Source organism: Psammomys obesus, unplaced genomic scaffold, assembly GCF_907164565.1.
Source record: "Psammomys obesus unplaced genomic scaffold, mPsaObe1.curated_primary_1811, whole genome shotgun sequence".
NCBI classification, from domain to species: domain Eukaryota; kingdom Metazoa; phylum Chordata; class Mammalia; order Rodentia; family Muridae; genus Psammomys; species Psammomys obesus.
Genome location: NW_026596109.1, coordinates 19,279,833 through 19,300,683, shown reverse-complemented (window position 1 = coordinate 19,300,683; position 20,851 = coordinate 19,279,833). Strand labels below are relative to the sequence as shown.

Here is a 20,851-nt window from a genome sequence, read left to right as displayed (position 1 = left end):
ACTAGACAAAGAATCTGTATCTCTGGCTCACACCCTGTATTTCAAGGCATATTTATAAATGGACAATAGCACCACCCAGAGCATCAACTCTGAATAATAGGAGGGAAAAAAAGGAAAGGAAAAGAATAAGAACTGCATTAATGTGTAACTCATAGCAGAATCTTATAAAAAGGAAAGATGCCCTTTATATCCTTGAGTTTTATTTAATTCCTGACAAGTTTTTAGAAGTAATCTGCATTTTCTCTGCTTTCTCCTTGAGGTGAAATAGTAACTAAGGGAGAGAGAAATTTCTAGAGCATGCAGACAGGTTCACAGTAGGTTTTGTCATGGAAATATTCATCATTATAAAAGCCAGTGGAATGACATTCCATAATGCTAACCCTTACTGTAGTTAGCACTGCAGGGAAGAAATCTATCTCTGTCTTCAAATTCCATTATAATAATAAAAAGGAAAACAACAAATGTATATACAATAAATAACTCCTCTGACACATACACAGTTGGCATTACAAAAGGCAAGTGATCCAATCACCTGCTATTAACTCCTAACCTTGCAAAACCTTATTATATAGAGAAATGAATTCCTTCAGAAAAAGTGCTCACAGTTAGGTCCACTGATGATTACGGTTAAAGAACTCTTCCTTTAAAATGAGTTGCCCAGCATTTACAACCACATCAAGTTTGGGTATAGGCTGAAGAAAGCTGCTGCCTGTAGGGTACATATCATTTGTGATCTACAAGGAAAGAGTTGGTAGGAGGGTCGACTTCAAGACCTCTCCGAAGACTGTAAAGTCTTTGGAACAATTATTAATAATTACAAAGAGCAGTGAATCTTTATGGTGTTAGTAGCTGATCCTAAAGCCTGGATTTTGGACCTATGTAATTGCTGAATGACTGTAATTTGGAAGTGAAATTTCTTCTCAGTGAGGTGCCTCCTTCTTCTACACATCACCACTTTTTGGAGAAGACCAACCTCCACTTGAAAAATCTAACTGTAAAATATCAGCCAGAATTCAAAGTCAAGGTTCTAAGCAGTGGTTCTTCTATCTAATCTTTTCACAAATACATATTCAGCATTTAGTATTTCCTGCCAAAATGATAACCACTCCTTTGAAAACTTGAAATGCACTGAGAGAGACAACCTTGCATCCAAAGAGTTTAGATGCACTGGCTGAGCTTGGCCCATGTCTAGAGGGGGCCTCCAAAAGGCCAGAGAAGGCCAGCTGGAGGAGGTCAGGAAAGGTAAGCAGAGCTGACTAAGAAAGCAAAGAGAATGGAGTTCTCAGCAGAGGGCAGACATGGAGTTACTCAGAGTCTTGGGGTGAATGCTCCTGCAGCATACAGGGCAGGGGAAACTAGTATGGGGGCAGAATAAGTACAACAAAAGGAGAAGGAGGGACTGAGGAGCCCGCAGGGCCTAAGGCTGATCATTAAGGAAAGAAACACAGATGTGACAAGCTGAGGGTTACGGTCTGGGTTTTTTGTTTGTTTGTTTTTTCCATTAAACTTTATTTTGTTCATGAGCATTTTAGTCAGAGTTCTAATGCTGTGAAGATACTTCATGAAGGTGTCTTACAAAAGAAAGCATCGAACCAGGGCAGTTTCAGAAGTTTAGTCCATTATCACCGTGTTGGGGAGCATGGCGGCAGGCAGGCACTGGAGCAATAACTGAGAGCTACGTCATGATCTGTCGGCACAGAGAGAAACTCTGGGCCTGGCCTAGATGTTTGAAACCTCAGAGCCCACCCTCAGTGACACACTTTGCCAACCAGGCCACTCCTCCTAATTCTTCTCAAATGGTGTCACTCCCTTAAGACTGAGCATTTACTGAGCTACCATGTGCTACATCCAAGCAGGGGTTCTAGATTATATCCATGCATGGTCCTTGGTTGGAGAAAGAGTCTCATAGAGGGCCTCCGTGCCCTGATATATTTTGTCCTTGTGGAGCTCCTGTCCTCTCCAGGTCATATTAACTTCCCCTCTTTCATAAGATTCCCTGCACCCTGCCGAAGGTTTGGTTATGAGTCTCCGCATCTGCTTTGATACACTGCTAGGTAGAGGCTTTCGGAGGCCCTCTGTGGTAGGCTCCTGTCCTGTTACTTGTTTTCCCTAGTAAGGGGCACAGGAACTATTTCTGACATGAACTCAACAACTGGCTCCTTTACCTCCCCCTCCCCTTCTGAGGAGGAACAACCTTGCTAGGTCACAGAAGAGGACATGGCAGCCAGTCCTGAAGATACCTGATAAGCTATCAGATGGAAGGGGAGGAGGACCTCCCATAGTAGTGGACTTGGAAAGGGGCAGAGAAGAGATGAGGGAGGAAGGGTGGGATTGGGAAGGAATGAGGGAGGAGTCTACTGCTGGGATACAAAGTAAAGAACCTGTGACTAATATAAAAAATAAAAATTAATAAAAAATAAAATAAAACAAAATATTGAAAAAAACTGAGCATTTAAATATATGAGCCTATGGGACCATTCTTATTCAAACCCATGGGTGTTTTGGCAGGCTGTTTGTCTGTATACCAACTGCATGTGTGGTGTCTGTGGAGGCCAGAAGAGGGAGTTGGATCTCCTGAAATAGGAGTTACAGATGATTGTGAGCTTCCATGTGGGTGCTGGGAATCAAACCTGGTCCCCTGGAAGAAGAGCTAGTGCGCTTAACTGCTGAGCCATCTCTCCAGCCCTAGAGCAGTTATGTGTTTGTCTGACTGTTTGTTTGTCTTCCTCTCTTTCTGTCTCTCTCTTGTTTCATTTGTTTAAATAAAAATGTAAAACTTAGGCACAGTGTGTTTCTGAGATTATATCTGAATTGAGTGGTGTGAGGCGGCTGTGATCTGGAAGCATCTTTTTGTCCAAAGACATGAATCTACAGAGAGCACTGCAGAATGGATAAACAAATTCCCTCCACTCTCCAGTAACTGAATGAAAAGTATTGACAAGACCAAGCCTAGCAGCCAGGACAGATTTTAGACACTTATGCCTAGTGAGTATTTGCTGATTTCAGAGCCTCGTTGCACAATCCGAAGCATGAATTCTTTTTCATTTTATTTCTATAACCCAGACTCTCATGTATCTTGAAGATGGCCGTGAACAATCCTGCTACTTCCACCTCCCAATTGCTAGGATTACAAGCAAGCACCCCAAACCTCACACCATGACTGCTTTTGAACTCTCTATTCTGTATCTTATTTTTAAAATCATTAATTAATTATTAATGATTAATTATTTTTAAAATCGTTAATTAAACATACGTATTATATTCTAGTGAACATTAAGGTGTACAGCAGAAGAGAGAGCAAAATAGAAAGAATATTCTATTTGACTTTCTTTACAAAGTACTAGAGGGCATTCTCATTTGGCCCAATATCAAACTGACTCACTCATTAAATTTAGATAAATGTGAATACCCTATGAAATCTGATCATCAAAAACTTTCTTGCTGTAAAATGAAGGAGTAAGTGTTCTTTCCTATAAACTGTGGCTGTTGGGCGAGGAGGCCTTCAGCACTGTGACCGTCCACGTGCCCAGCAGGATGAATGAAACAATTTGATCATCGGATGGACTCAGCACAGCTCTCAGGACAAATGTCCCGAATATCTAGTCACCAAACTTCTGCAATAACAGATACCATGTACCAAGGACAGCAGTTGGAGGACTTTAGAGCTCCCTCATGTATTTCTGGACTAACCATGGATCAGCTTTTTGGAGTACACAATATTATCCCCCAACAGACTTCCATTCCAAATGCAACCAAATATTATCTAGCCACTAAAAAGGCAAAAAGTTTTGACAGCTGTAGTGGCAAATATCTTTATTCACAGCACTTGAGAAGCAAAGGTAGGCAGATCTCTGTAAGTTTAAGTCAGCCTGATCTACATAGCAAGTTTAAACCAACCAAGGATACAGAGTGAGTGTTGTATATGTCAACAATAAAAAGAAACTTAAGAAAAAGACTATGATCCATTTTAAGATAATAAAAACAATTTGTTGAGTTACAGCTAGCAGTTTTATAAGATTAAGTAGGATAACAATCAAAGTAAGATAGATATCAAAGTTATCTTCTATTTTATAAAAGAATGGAACTTTTTGTGAATTCTTTGTGTATATGTCTATGCATATGGAGTCCTAAAACGAAATACTTCTGGGAAACTACATTTTAAAACTGTTGGGAGCCCTTGGCTTACATAATCTTGTTGTGGACACTGCTAAGAAACATCAGGAGATTATAGCTTAAGTATGAAAATCAGAATAAATTTCATAAAATTTGAATATATTTGTACAAAAACTCCTTAAAAATCAAGCACTTGCTTCTTCCAAACTTTGAAATGACATCTAGTGTTATTCCTGCCCACGAGGACCAGAGGATATCCCCTGGCTGTTTTGGAATGTGGTCCACCACCACCATTTAGCAGGCTCACTTAGTTAGCTCCGCAGAAACTATGGGCAGACGCCTTCTTTAGCCGCCGTTGATTTTTGTGGTTAACTAGAATAAGTTCAGAAGCAGTGACGTAAAATTCACCTTTCAACTCCTTAGCCCAAAAGCACCCTTACAAAGTTAAGAGAGCCGGCCGGGAGGTAGCGGTTCACACCTTTAATCCCAGCAGTCCGGAGGCAGAGACAGGCTGGTCTCTTGAGTTCAAGGCCAGCATGGAATATGGAGTAAGTTCCAGGAGAGCCAGGGCTACACAGAGAAACCCTGTCTCAAAAAACCAAACAGAGAAAGAGAAAGAGGTAGAGAGAAAAGAAAAGAGCCACCATAATCCTCACAAAAAGCGTGAGTCCATGTGTTACTGTCTGCTAAATTTAGTCACAGGTACTCAGCACATTCCAGTGTGCAAACTAGAAGCTTAAAAAAAAAAAAGACACCATCTTAAGTTTTCTATTTTCATTTTACTTCAAATTATGCTTGCTTCCATTTAGGTGAATGTAAATTCAGGTGCCCGGGGAAGTCAGAGGCCACAGACCCCGCTGGGGTTGTAGTTATAGGTGTTTGGGAGCAACAAAGGTTTAGGCAACTAACTGAAGTCAGCTGCAAAAACAGCAAGCACTCGTAACTGTTCAGCCCCCATCTTAACTCTCTTACTTTCTGTAATTTTGTAAAAATCCTAAAAAATGCAAAAGTAACATATGATGCTTCTTTCATGCCACCAAGAAACAGCGAAACACTTGGCCTAGGAGTTCTTAAACTACATTTTTACAAATAAACTTTAAATCAGCAATTATCAAGTACTAGCAATGAGTTTTACTTGACTCAAAACCCTCCCCTTTTGAGAGGGCTATAGTGTGAAGTTTATATTTTATTTCATTTCTATCACTCCATTCCTTAGGTTCTTTATGATGTTTTAAAAATCCATAATATAATTCTATGAGAGTTAACATAATAGACTGTAGCAGCTGTTATGGTCTATTGTGTAAATAAGTAATTACAGAATTTACAGACTATCATGTAAATATGTAATTATGGACTTTTTAAAATGTGCATTATTTACTCGATAGTCTATCGTTTACATATGTAATTATGGACTTTAAAACATGTATTATTTACTCAGTCTGTAACAGTTCCTTGGGACAGAGTCGTTCTGGCCTATCGGGTAAACATGTAATTACAGAAATTTTTTAAATATGTATTATTTATCTGATAGTGCTGCTACAGATTATCACATCCATATGTAATCACAGATTTTTTAAAAATGGGTATCATTATTTTGTATAATGCTTCTGCAAGTCAACTCAAGAGACTCCCAATTTGTGGATCAGCTATCCAAAGCTATGCAGAGATTATACTGTATAGAATTTGCAAACAGTCGTGGGGTTTGGTATTTCCTAAACACATTTTAACTTTACTCAAAAAGTTAAAGAACTGGCCCTGAAAAGAACAAATCATTTTGAAGAAAAAGTGTATTTTTAAAGTTCTCGGATTCAGGATCTATATTCTAATTTTCAGTATTAACTGTATTACTATATTCATAGTAAAAAGCCAAAAACCTCTTAATATGTTTGATACCTCTAAAACAGAGTACCTTAAATGCAATTCACCTCCATTATCTGGACATCTTCATACGAAGCTGTGTGTCTGTAAATGAGTTGGGGTTGGCTGGAGAGGGGACAGGACTTAAATTACCTGCCAATTCTTGTGGTGTAAACATTCTCGAGATGGCTGGTTTAAAGCAATGTGGGATTATCTAATTCACAATGCCACTTGCCTGGTAAACTGCCAAAGAGGGTAGGACCCCTTTGCAGCGTGCCACTGCTTCTTATATTGTTCCTTGTTTCAGTTACTGACCTGTGATCCCTAAACCCCACCTGATAGATACCTTGAGAAGGTCAGAAACAAAGACTTACTGCAAAGGGCAAGTCAAGTAATTTTATTCTTAAAATTAAGTCTTTCAAGAAAGACTAAATCAAAGAGCCTAGAGTGACTTCTGTCTGAACTTGACAATTCTAGAGCTTCCTCTAGATCTAGCAATGAATGCAGACATAGCATTATGAGTGGGTTTGGAAAGGGAGTGGTTTGCCATATTGGTCAAGAAGCTAACCCATCAAAAACAGTTGGCAGAATGTCGCAGAGGGAACCTTACATGAAGGAGTGGGTTGGAAAATTTAATAATTAGTCAAATGATGCTGTGTTTTTATGACAATAAATGAGATTAATAGTTGAGAAAATGTTTCAAGAAGCTATCCATAGGCCCACAGCTGTGCATAAACAGATTCAATCACCATTTTTGTTGTTTGGTTTTTTGGGACAGGGTTTCTCTGTGTAGCCTTGGCTGTCCTGGACTTGCTTTGTAGACCAGGCTGTCCTTGAACGCACAACTTACTCTTCGATTAAAATGACAAAATACATACAATAAAATGGCGATTGTAGCCAAGTGTGGTGGCACACTCCTGTAATCCCAACACTCGGGGAGGCAGAGGTTTCAATCACTACTTTTATTGTATGTATTTTGTCATTTTAACCTAAGAGTAAGTTGTAAGCCCAGACTGACAAGTCTAGGATCTATATAGTACTCTAGGATCTATACAGTACTCTATGATAAATACTAAAAAAAAAAGGAGACCACCAGAGGATACTATCGAAACTAAGGATATATAAAAGTTCACCTTTTTGAAGTTAAAAGAAATAAAAAAAAACCTTAAACATTGTTTTGAAAGGCACTTCTGTTCAGGCAAAGGTTCAGCCTGTGACTGACTATCTTTAGAGAGACTTCTTGTGTTTATTATTTCAAAATCTCCTAATGTAAAATTTGTAGAGTAACACACAAAACATGAAAGATCAGTGTGGATGTATATAAACAACTCTCCCACATGACACGCTAAACATATAGTTTGTCACGGCAAACATCCATCAGGTGAGCAGGGCTGTTCCTCCACGGTAAAGCATTTACCCTGAAGTAAATACCACATATTACATTTAGGATAAGTGAGGCCATGGGTTCAATCTCCCATACCAAAACAAAACCAAAACCAAATAAGGCATAATAAATATTTAGGCAATTCCTTTCTGAAGGCAACAAGACATTATAATCATTTGTTTCATCCCATCACTAAACAACCACTGAAGAAAGCAGGCCCTGTATCATACTGGCTTTAGATTTTAATTGTGTGAAGTCTTTATTAAGACCTGACACCAAAGGTTGCATACCTTCAGGGAGAGATTTTGTTCCCCAGTGTTTAAATCCCCACATAGAGCAACACAAAATATACCTTACAACAGGGTATCACATGGCCAACTCCAGACTAGCCCCTGCCAGGTAGAGGGCAGGTGCTGCCTGCCAGAAGCTGCAATTTCATATCTTGCTGTAAAAGCAGTGGGAGCCTCCTGCTCATCTGAAACCTAGAACCTGTAATAAAAACGGGGAACAATTCAAAACTGGCACATTACCACCAGGGCTGGCTTATGTGCCAGGACTCTCTGTTTTTGGGGTTTTGTTGTTTTTACTAAGCCAGAATCACAAACCACTGCAGTTGTGAAACAACTCAGCTCTTAGGTGTAGGGTGGAATTGTGGGTAGTGCGAGATTTACTATGTAGGGCATTCAATTTCTTTTGTTTTGAGGAAATGGATGTAATATATGCCCCAGTTGTTATTTTGGGAACTCGCCTCTTCTGAGTTTATTAAATGGCTTAAGTACATGATTTTAGATAAAGTGAGACATTAGCAGTTAACAGCCTTGGGGCAGAAAAGAGAAAGGAAAGCCAGAACATACAAACAGTCATTTCATCCAGGTGTGCACCTCACGTTAAACAACAAACGCATTCCTGGGGTGAAGGGAAAGTAAAATACCTATAAACTTAACATATTTTAAATTAACCAAGGAGGTGGTTACGTAAAGCAAGTTCATGCTTTGCAAATGTGGATTAACCAATTTGCAATTTATCAGTTTAGGAAATGTGAGTTTTCAGATGTCTAATTTAAAGCAGTGTATCCATGTTTCTAGGTGTGTAGATGCAGTGATAAGTACTCTAATAGTTGTGTAGTTAAGATAAAAATACGTTAAAGACATTTGGGCTTATCTTGCTCCTCATAGATTTTTTTTGGGGGGGGGGAGGGGAAGGCTTGAGAATGAAAAACAAAGGTTTCTCCGATTGTAGTCCGTTACCTGCGTAAGTGCCATGCAGGGAAAAACCTCCATGTCCACTTGGCTGCAACAATTAATGTGCAGCTATTCCCACGGCAGGCCCATGGGGCCCGGCCCTGTGGGGACAGCAGGTTTTGCCCATGCGTTAAATCTGCATTCACTGCAAACGTAATGAAAAGAGCGCACTGTGCTCTGCCCACGGGTCCTCGAGCATGCGGCTGTCCCCTTCTTCCCTGGCACCTGTGCTGAGGTGTGCGCTGCATTTGCACGTGGAGATGTAAAGAAGGTGTGTGCTTTTTACATTGCTTAGTTTAGAACTTCTGAAACTGGGGAGACCTAATTCTATGTGGGGAGAAGCTGGCGGCCTAGAGTTTCCTGTACTGGCTGGATCCAACTGTGTATTTGCAAAACTGTGCTGTGTTTGGTGAAACCTCTAAAGCTATAAAGTACCAAGAAGAAAGACTGGATTTTTTTTTTTTTTCTATAGCACTTTAAATTAGGCAGTAGCTATTTTCAACACAGGCTTTTTGGTTTGCTCTTTAAAAAAAAAGTTATTTATTATTCTAACTAATTTGAATTCACAAGTAAGGTGTGCTCCAGACAGAATGACAATCCGCTCTGCAGGGAAATGTTCAGGGGCTATAAGACAACGGAGTGCATGCTCATCTCCTTTTGATAAAAGGCAGACTATTTGAGGACAGCAAATAAATGCTTAGTACTGGTAAGTGTCAAAAAGTTCAGAGTGGGATGGATGGAGGCAGGCAGGAATCAGCAGGTCACACACACTTAGGAACATTTCCGTCTGCACACAGCCCAGCTTCGAGAACTCTGAGAACTTCCCCACATGCCAGAGGCATCCATGAAGAGGATGCTCTTGGCAGTGAACTGATGGGAGGGTGCATGTGTGAAGCTCAAGGGCACCCAGACATACCCGGGTACCTAAGTCCTTCCTTCTCCCCTTCACCTTGCTCAGGCCGCAGGTCAGATAGGTCCTAGGTCCGAGCAAAGACTGTGGAGGGGGTGATTCTAGTCAACACCATGAGTCAGTCTCTTTACTCTCTTAAGTCTGTCCACAGCTGCAGCCAAGATCTCAGTGGTCTCGAAGTCTGCATATGTCTTGGTGCAGCAGGCCAGAGACCCCTTGCACTTGCATTTAGTTTGGGACTATAGAATTTTGTGGGTAGAAAGAGATCTTAGAATTCAGCCAACCTGAGAAGGTTAAAGCCCAGAAAACTGACATGATTTTGTAGACAGCTGTTTAAAAGTCTCGTCATGGCTGAGTCTTCACTAGCATGAGAGGAGACATTATCCATGAAGCTGTGTGAGGTGCTGGACTGGGCAACTTGCGTGGTCCTGTTAGCTCTCCAAAGATGAGTCTGGTTCATCAGGTCTGTTCAGACCAACTGACTAACCCATTCATGAAACAGCCAATAATTACCGGATAATAAATGTGAAATGCATTGAATTTGTTAAACTTACCAAGAGTCATTTTTTAAAATATCTATAACTTCTACAGAATTCAATATCAATAATAATTACAATATATGAGACAGATCTCATATATCCCAAGATGACCTCAAACTTGCTAAGGAGTCAATGATAAACTTAAACTTTTAATCCTCCTGGCTCTGATTCTCAAGAGCTGGAATGACAGATATGCACCAGCACAGCCATTTGAATGACTGTGGGGACTGAGCCTTGGCTTTGTGTTTGCCAGCCAAGTGCTCTCCAGCTGAGCTAGAGGCCCAGCTCTCATGGGTTCCTTTGCTTTGTCCCTGAATGGTTTTCACTTTGTCTTCAGAGCAACAACTCTTAGGAACTTCAGTTCACTTTGACTGTAATGAGTGTATAACAAATTGGCACCCCTAAGAACAAAACTTGCTATAAAATCTTTCCCCACGTTTCGACTTCTCTGCGATCACTAATAATGTATTAACTTTGACTTTGCAAAGTAGTGACAAGTCAAAAGAAGCCAGAGAGAGAAGCTTTCTGCATCTTTTCGTGTATTCGTGCATTGACCCCCAAAGGAGTCGTGCTTTGTTTTCTTCTGCATCATACTAGTCAGACCACATCATTTAGCTGTCACAATGTGTGTGTTCAACATTTCAGCTGCTTCCAACATGCTAAGAAAATGCTGCAGGAAATCCATGTGGTTTATCCAGGTAATACAAAGTGCAACAGGCAAAATGACAGTCCTTGGATTGCACTTACCTTTCTTTATGACTTAAGACTTGTCTTTCATTAAGACAAGTCCAACACTGAAGATAATACATAACTTAAAATTCTCCAAAGCCAGAGAACTGTACTCTGAGAAAACACATAACACAGGGAACTGAGACTGAGCCCAACAGGTGGTTAAAGGGCTGCACACAAAGTGAAAAGGAGGCGGGGCAAACAACAGGAAGTGTCCCCAGATCACCTACTATTTATACAAGATCTGCAGAGGAAGCATGATAAATGGTGACTTGGCAAGTCAGCTATTCCATGAATTAATTAATATGAAATGACTGTAAAGAATCAAAGAATCTTGCAAAGAAACAGGAAAGCAAGGACCTGGATTTCCATGGTTCCTTCTTGAGTACTAACTGCTTGTATCTACTGACTGTTGAAACATGGAAACTGTCTACTGATGCCAAAACTAACATCTTATACTCCCATGGTTTTCCCAGTCAACCACCTAAGTACTGTGAATAAAACAGTGGGACCGAGTCCAACAGGGTGGCTCTAGAGGAAAAAGCATTTGTTTGACAAGTCTAATAACCTGAGTTGATCCAAGGAGTCCCATGGTAGAAGAAGGAACCTACTTCCACAAGTTGTCCCCTGACTTGCGGACATCGGCACACCATGGCACACCCACCACCTTACCATCACCCATCCCTGCACACAAGTAAACCATAATCATAGTGTAGTTTTTTCTTTTTAATAGAAAACAGTAGGATACTTTTTCAGAACCCCCAAAGCTATGGTCTGAAATTTTTAGGCCATTAAAGAAGTTCCCTTCAAGTGAGTTGTAATACATATTCTGAATGAAATCTCACTGCAGAGTTCAATGCAAATCTGATACTGCAATGTCCCAGTAGAAGAGTGAAATACAGTGGTTTTGACTTGCTGAGCAAGAAGTCACTTTTCCTTGATACCAAGAACCCTAATTTGAGCAAGACTCAAACATTTATATTCAGATCATGTGGATGTGTCTGGCCACAGTTAATTTGAGCATGTCACTTGATTCCCTGTACAGAATATCTAAATCTCTGAGGCAAATCCAGGAGCCTTCTTCCTAAAACACAAACACTCACACACCGCTCTCATTAGCTAGAGCTTTCACATCTGCACCAAGCTGAAAACAAAACCTAATGCACCGTCCCACCCAGCATATGTCCACACAATACAGATTACAGAGGGTGTGTGTGACAATACTTATTCAGGCTTGAGAGGAAAAGAGCTGCAATTACCCTATACCTACATATCCATGCAATAAAAACAACTGCAAGGCTGCTTAAGAGTAATATGAAATTTTTGAAAGCTTAAATACTGTACAAAGGAAATTCTTTCATTGTTGCTTGACTTTTCTCCAATTTTACACAATCATTAAAAACTCAAAACCACTTCTAGGTTTTCTAGAGCTACATATTGAATTGGAAATATATTTCCAGGGTGGGAGGAAAAAGGTAATAATTTGAAAGCAACTTCATGTTTAAATAGCCTGCCTACAGAAACCTAATGTGAGTCATATATATAATCATTAATTTTCCAGTAGCTACATTCAAAGAGTAAAGGGTGACTCTAATTTTAGCATATATTCCATTTAACTCCAAGTGTGGCCAAAGTATTATTCCACTAAGTAATTAAAGATTTTGATGTTGATATGTCTTTGAAATCTGGTGTCCTGTTCCAATGACCAAAGTTTGATTAGCCGCATTTCAGGAGCTTAGCAGCCAAGTGTGGCTAATATTTATCATCTTGGACCCATCATATCATTTGAAAGAGGATGTGCCTTTGAAGGCTAACAGGATGGGTTGGCTCTTTCTGGACTGTGGTGCTGTTTATTCACTGTGGTTCTCAGCATTAGACTGTGGCCAGATGTGTGATGATAACGAGATGCCACAAATGAACAGAATAATGGGACCACCATATTCTAGGCTATAATGCATATGGAGTTTACCAATAATTAATGCCTCAAAGTCGTGGCTGGGCTGTCTTCTTGTTTGAAAAGTAATGTCCTTTACATCTGAAGCCTGGGGAATAAGAAGCCCTTCAAGTCTCTTCCATCCTCAGGACAAGAGCATCCTTTCCACTGGATGCCACACATGTAAGTGTGGTTTTCCTCCTGTTTTGACACACAAAGTGAGGTGTCTATGCTCTGAGCCTTTGCTTAACTGATCTCTCTAGACCCTGTCCCTCTAACTTCGACCTTTCAGCTCAGTCCTCATTACTGTCTGCAGTCCACTGTGCTTTTACTTGGTTTTAAAATCCCAAGACCATGCCAAAGTCTGGACTCAACAATCTTCCTCCATGTTCCCACGGCAAACACCATGTGCTCTTAAGCCATAGCATTCTTTCTCATTGTGGATTTTACCCTACAGTATTGTCATACTTCTTTACTGTCCCCTTACCCTTAACCAGATAGTGAGATCCTAGAAAGTGTCTCAACTACTTTTTCCATCACAGCATATAGTATCAAATAAGTCATCAATTAAAGTCTGTCGGACACACAGAGAGTACAATCAAGTCCACGCCCTTAAGAATACTTCAAAGATATGTCTGACACATCAAATCTTAGTCACGATGCGTTCCAAATGCAACAGTTACATATCTTGTCCCAGGCTGCTGTGCTAAATGTGGAGACTCAGGAAATGCTCTCAAACATGGCAGTCAAAGCAAGAATAAAGATTTCCTCAAAAGAATGTTACTGCAAGTCGTCTGTGGAAGTTGTTTAAACAGACACTGATTCAGAAGGTCAGGGGTGCAGCCCGAGACTCGGCATTTTTAATAAACTCTGAAGTGGCATGACTGGTCCAAAGACCACACTTTAAATGGGAAGGACTATGGTCGAGCAGTCAGGAGACCTGAAATTCAGTTGTAACTCGTGTTGTATGGATGGGAGCCATTTCTCTTAATACTGCCAGATCTGCTTGCTCAGCTCTTAAATTGCCTGTGAGAGGAGAGTAAGTGATTTCTGTATGATCTATAAGCTCACATTCCACCATGTCCATATTGTCAGCCTACAGAGGGTAGCGGGGGGCACAGCAGTGCCTGCTCCCTGGAGTCATTACTTTCACAGTGCAGCCCAGCCAATTATTTTGGAATGTCTGCAGGTGAGGTCCAGGAGTCCCTCTAAACTCCCAGGGCTGAGAACTATACTCTGCTAACAGCATGTGTTGGTGATTAGCTTAGCTGACTGCTGTCAGTGAGGTCGCGAGTAAGCAAATGATATCACCAGGTACATATATACTCTTATTCTGATAGTACTGAAATTCTGCTGTTGACTTGAGCAGATAGCTCAAAATTCCTGTGAAGTACTACTTCCAACACACACACACACACAAACACACACACACACACACACACACACACACACACGCACACCCCAGGCCCTGGAGTGCCTACTTATGCACAGGAAAGGAACTATGCCAGCACCATAACAGCTCATTGGCTGCTGTTTCTCCTCTCCCAGGCTACCTGGGATCAAAATGGAAACATAGATTTGCTTCAGATGGAGAAGACTAAAGCCAACCTTCAAGAAGACACTTGGTATTTTCGAATTCCAAATGGGGTTCTATTCTAGATTCTTTGAGAATTACTTTTGGAAATGTAAGATGTTTAAATGAAAATGTTCAAATACTTTTAAAATTGTACACCCTTGACTGCAAAAAGGCAAAGGTCTTTCAGTTCTCACTACCTCTCTCTGAAACGTGTTGAGAATTGGGAAACGTCCAGACTTCTAGCCAAGATGCTTTGGTTTTCTGCATGTTGGTTTTCTCCTTGTACTCCCTTGATTGAGGGAATAGAAAGGAGAGTTGGTCCATTGCTTTCATCATTCCCCACAAGTGCGCCAGAGGAGAGCACACCACTAAAAGACAAATTCATTTTCCCTTCCAGTTTTCATTTTGTTCATATTTTTCTAAAACAGATTATTTGTGTTTTACAAATGCAGCAACACAAAACTGGAGAACCTTCTGTAAGGAAAACATTTACGGATTGAAGGCAAAAAAAAAAAAGACATTCTGTTCCCTTCAAAGATGTTGAAACCTGTCTGAGAAGATTAAGCTTACATTCTATGAAATGACCGCTAACATTATGAACAAAAAGTAGTAAAAGCTAAAAGAGTTTTAAAGAGTTCAGAGGCGAGAGATGCCTCACTTCCAGCTGGGATGGGCAAATGGAAACCTAAATAAAGACAGGAAAGGTTTCACCCACACCTTCAAGGATGGCAGAGATTAGATCATTAGCCCAGAAAAGGAGACTCTATGATCAAGAGCATGAACGCAGAAAAGCATGAGATGAGCTCGAAATAGTCACAGGATGAGTAATGAGGGGCAAGACAGCCCAGCCTGACGAGGTGCAGGTGAACAGTTCCTAGCGTCCAGACTCAGATCCGACAGGCGAAGGAACAAAGCAAAGCAGCAGGCAAACATGGTCAACGTGTCTGCTCTGTTCGGGTGGGGTGAAGTGGACACATGCGGGACAGCAGAGGTGACAAAAATTGGTCTCTGGGCCCTGCGGGCTCAGCTGAGGACTTGCTTTCAAGTTTCACTACAGTTAATGGGAAATCAATGATGACTTCCGTTTGCTTGCTGGTTTGTGCTGTGTTTTGGGAAACATATTTTGAGGCCAAATGTAGCACAAAAGAGAGAGGGGCACATCTGAACCCTAGGTGAGAAAGGGAAAGTCCCAGAGAACCACTGGAGCATTAAGTGAAAGCAGAATAAGTCAATCCACCTGCCTTCCAAGCCCCTCTGTGAATTTTTGCTCACCCCCTCATGGTGAAAGTTTCTTACTGTGAACATCTATGACCATCGTTTAAGGTCTTCTGCCTGCACACAGTTGGCCCATGTGCAGGGCAGTGAGAAGTGCCAGCAAGGAGAAGCAGTGTGAATCAGCAGTGGTATGGTTGACAAACACCTGACTCTTCACCCTTCTGTTAAACTTTCAGTCCTACGTTTGCCCCTCAAAATCCCCTCACAGGATGATGCTTCAGCGTCCCAAATGCCAATACACCTTCTTAGCTGACTCCCTAGAGTCCTCAGATACAAATGCAGCCCCAGTGACACCTTGGTTTAAGTACAATGAAGCAGGTGTTAAAAATCTAATCTACAAAACTAAATAAATGTGCTTGTCTTAAGCCACAACATTTGCAGGAATTTTCTATAAGATAAATGAAATGTATACATTACTCTTAAATCACAGATAACTAAAATTTTTAGTAATCTAAAAATCATAAAAACTGAAAAGACTGATTTTCTTCAGATGTTCATCTAAATGTTCAAGATACTAAGTTTCCTGTATTCTTGACTGTGTGATATCCTTGGGGTCACATTTCAATCAACATTTTCAATAAACTATGAGATGGTAAAGAAGTTTCGCTCCTTTTGTTTTGTTAGACAGGAAGTTACTATAATTTAATCAATTATGTTAAATTTTGCATAACGCCCTGGAGAAGTCATTAAATAAATGTGTTGTTGTAAAGCAGGCTGAAGCCAATCGATAATAGAATGTCATTGTCCAAACTAAGACTGATTTCCAGTGCTGTGTTTTATCACAGATATTTTCAGAAGCTTTCATTTGGAAAGGGTGGCTCCATGGCAAACAGGTTGTAGAAATATATTCTTAAATGCTAAATGTCACCCAATCTTGACAACACAGCAAGGGCTTCGTGTAATAATTTTGACATGTTAATTCTATGTTAGGTTAAGGTAACTTTTGGTGCCTTATTAGAAATATGAAATCCTGGATCCATGGTTCCAGTTGGGCATAAAGTTGTTTTCAAATTGTATGCATTTGGAATGTTGTATTAAAAAGGCGTGTATAGCATAATTCTAGCTCCGTTGGGTTACTACATTAACAGCTACTACCTTTTTCCCATCTCCCCAATCTTTGCCGCCATGCTAGCTTCACCTCTCTCTATGAATCATACAGAGCGGCGATGTTGTTCTCCTGAGGGAGCCAGATTCCCCACAGGGTTGAGTCTGTCGCCTTCTTATAAGCTACAAGCACTCAAGAGTAAGAACAACGCCCTTATGTGTGCACTTCCGTTGTCACCTCTAAACTTCACTGTGTTCCTCATTCACCTTCTTCCTGGTTCTAAGCTTGTGTCCTCGTGGTGATGGAGCAGAAGCCCCCAAAAAGCAGCGGCCTGGGCCTCTCAGCTCAGTGCTATTAACCCCTGAGCTGGACAGCATTCCCTCCACCAGAGGCTGGTCTCTAGGGGGACACTGAAAGCAGTGATGACTGGAGCTGCAGCTCCTCTGAACCCTGTGTTCTCCGGCCGTAGTGTTCACACTGCCTGCTAGTAGGGAGATGGGAAGGACTGGAGACAGGGAAGGGAACTGCTTATGCAAGACCACACTATTGTCCACAGCCTTCCTCCAAGCATACAGCTTACCACAAAGCCAGCAATTAGTTAAAAATTCTATGTTTCAATTAAGCTTAATTCCTATTTTTGAGTCCATCTGCAGACTGCCATCTGACAAGGCCAAAATGTCTTGCTTTTGTTTCTCCTTTCCTCACAAAACACATATACTTAATGAGCTGCTACCAACAAAGTTTCAGTGACTCCTTCACACTTACGGGCCACAAGTTTGGGAATGTTTTGTGGACTACTGATTCAGTTCAGACACTGGGCCAGCAGAGCAGAACAGTAAGCAGCGGTCTTGTCTCCAGTGGGCAGTGAGCAGATGTCAAAGAAGGATCTGCTTAGAGTATATCCTCTAACTTTGCAAAGATGACACTGGATTCCCCCCTCCAAAAAAAAATCCCCCAAATACCAAGGTAATTTGTAAAAGGGCTGTATTTCTGCACACACATATTTTGGCAGGGCTTAAGAAAATGAAATAAGTATGAAAGCAGGCACCAAGTCCACCAAATTTCAAGTCAGCTTGAGCTCCAACACCTCATAACCAAAAATCATCTGTGTACCCTAGAGCTTGTTGAGCTGGGCAAACTCAATTGTGTGTCATGTGTCCCTCAACCACTGAAGAAGATGGCTCGAGGGGATTCCCTGTTGGTGCAGACTTTCAATGCTAACAAATGCGGCTGCTTTTGAAGGCAGGTAACCACACAGATTTTATTTGCTGTGGAGTTTTCAGCATACCTAATGCTATTTTTATTCTGTTTTAACTAAGACCGTGTTTTCTCTGAAACTTGGTCCTGTGACTACGGTTTTTTTCCAGCTATAGTACCTTTTGATGGCATCATCCTGGCATTCTCGTTTAAAACAATCTACTGTAGGGTTCTGAAAATCCTCTTCCCACTTGCTCTGCTGCAGTCTCTTGCCTGCGTCCTAGACTTTCCCTGAGGTCAGGGATCATCTCTGAAAAGCATAGCAGCCTTCCGTGACCTGGAGCACCACCCCTGGGCTTTTTGAGCATCCCTCTCAGTGCTGGTTTAAAGATACAAAAATACCCTAATCCTCGTCAAGTTAGAGAGGCTTGCAAAATATACCCACTCCATCTTGTGCTGGGTTGAGAGGTGTATACATGACTTCAGAAGGAACTCAATTGTCTAGCTTCCAAAAGATGGGCTATGACTTGGCTATGAATTAAAGTAGGTAGCAAGTCAGTGTCTGATAGAGCGTCCTTAGGGAAGCTTCGGGATTCTTGGGTTTGAGCATATTGTTGCTCACTGTTCTGGTTTTCATCAACACCTGCCAGCCAACCACTTCTGTCCCAATGAAGTTCCATCTGAAACACTGTGCACACCCCTTAATTAATTGCATGAGCGAGTGGATAAATTTTAAGTTTCTCTAGTGATTTCCCCAGCATTTCTAATATATTAATTGCCAACTGGTGGGATTAAAGAATGATTACTGATTATTCCCAAATCACCAGGATTACAATGACCTTGGAATTCATTACAAACTTGAAGAAAGCCAAGAAAAAAAAAAAGACATACTCTGTGGATTTAATAATACCATCTACAGGCTAATTTCTAAGATATACCAATCATAAAAATGTTCCTCGCGAGGACCCAAGACGCATGTGTCTTGTAGGCAAAACCTAGGTTTTGACTATTCCTAGCTAACAAGTTACAGGAGCCATCAATGGAAGTCTGCATGTCATGATCTAGTGTGACTATCACTGAAACGCACAGAAGGATGGAGGTGCTGGCGATGTGCAAGGAGTCCTTAGCATGCGCATGTCACGTTCCCGTTTCCTCTTCATGATGCCCCCTATTTATGTAACATCCCTGTGCATATTGTAAAGCCTTAGCCAGAGAGTTTTACAACCTCAGCTAATAAATGTACTGAATACAATTTTTTTTTTTTTAGAGAAGGGTCTAACTTTTCAGTTAAAAAAAAAAAATTCAAACCATAATGAGTATTGATTAACCATGAGAGCATAAAAGTAAACATGGAAACAATTCCTAAGTCTAAGACCCAGTTTAACAATGTGCTAATAGCCCATAATGAAGACAGCAGCCATAAGTTAATCAACCCATTAGGTTGAGATCAGAAGTGTCAACTCAAGTAGTGTACTAATTTACTGACCCTTAATGGGTCAGCAAGATCTATAACCCCAACGCTGATCTTTTTGCCTCTACTAACCTCACTTTAGAAGCCAAAGCACTCCCTCCCAGGATGATGATCTCTGACCCAGTATGGGCAGGAAGTCAACATAAAATCCATTTATGAGAATGAGTTCAGGGCTACTGAGTAATGGAATCTCAAGCTAACTAGTGTGTGAAGCAGCGTCTGGGAGAGGCTCCTTAGGAAGCACCAGCTTTGCTTTCCTTATGTCCACACAACCGTGAAAAATAAACCAAGCTACTGTCTCCAGCAAGTCCTAGGCTAAGTTAGCTAAGGCTTCTTATCCAGACCAGTCCCTGTCCCTCTCTGAGAAAGTCAGTCTTAGTTTTCGAAACATCCATTGGTTACAAAAGGACTGAGGAGCGGCGCATTAAGGTGAAGAGCTGTGCCTTCATTGAGGTGAATCATTGAGGTGAATCTTGTTTTGTCAAAGGGTTATTGAGTTGGCCAGAAGCTTGTGTGGCTTGTTGTTGCTTTGCTCAACCTTTATCTGGTTTTTTTGCATGTTAATTTCTTAAATGAGTATCAATCAGCAATTTTTGCCACTTTCAAGAGAAAGGAAGTGGAAAAAATAAGACTATGTCTCATTCCAGATGAGGAATAATAATCAAGGCATATAATAAAAATTATGACTACAGACTTTATGGCCTGGAAGAATAGTGTAGAGATGGAGCACTTCTCTACCACACACAAGGCCCCGGGTTCAATTCCCCAGCAAAAATTAATGATTCACTCCATTGGATGATATTTGTAAGAAGCAATTATTATCCACGCAATTGCTAGGATAATACAAGACTGTTGTAATGTCATCCGCGTTTTCTTTCTAGATGATAAAGCAATCCACTGTACTATGCGGTGTCTGTTGCCAACCTGTGAGCAGGGTGATGTCAGAGACTGAAAATGAGGTATCTGAGAAAACAGCTGCCCTGCTCTGCCCAGCAGATACTCTCTGCTGTGATTTCCCCCAAACAGGACAAAGATAGGAACGATAGTAACGAAGGTCTAGAAAAGGCCAAACAGGAGAAAAAGCAAACAACTGGACGCACTGAACATTAAAGGGGAGGAGGGGTCTGTGACCAAGAAAATTGAGATCCCCTTGAAGGACGCAAGGATTGCTTTTTCTCTCTAAACAGGAGATATGTCAGTTCCATGCACATGAAGCATGACGGATTCCTTAAGGAAAACCCTCTTTTCTGAGAACACAGAGAGCCCCTCCGTTCTAGGTGACACTGCCCTGCACGTTCCCCTACGTGTCGCCTTTGTTTTCCTGTCTTCTAAAAGGGCTGTACCAACCTCTTCACAAAGACACTAGCCTAGGAGCCTGAGCGGGAGCAAGAGTTCTGTCCCGTGGGGAAAAGTGAGCCCCGGGGCCACAAAGGCGAGGGTGCGGAGCCGAGCCTCGGCTGGCCAGCAGGAGGTGACTCCTCGTACCCACTCCTGCCCGAGGCTGGCGTGGGGCGCGCGGGGGAGGGCGAGGGGAGCCGGGAGCAGCGAAGGCGGGATGCGGGGATGCGGGCCGGGGGCGCG

The 20,851-nt window shown here is 41.4% G+C and overlaps 1 long non-coding RNA gene across 2 annotated transcripts in view; it reads right to left on the bottom strand.

Annotated features, from left to right (window-relative positions):
• The window catches only part of LOC129692543 (uncharacterized), a 409,149-nt gene that overhangs the window by 387,771 nt on the left and 527 nt on the right, over positions 1-20,851 (bottom strand). The gene's annotated exons all lie outside the window — the stretch shown is intronic.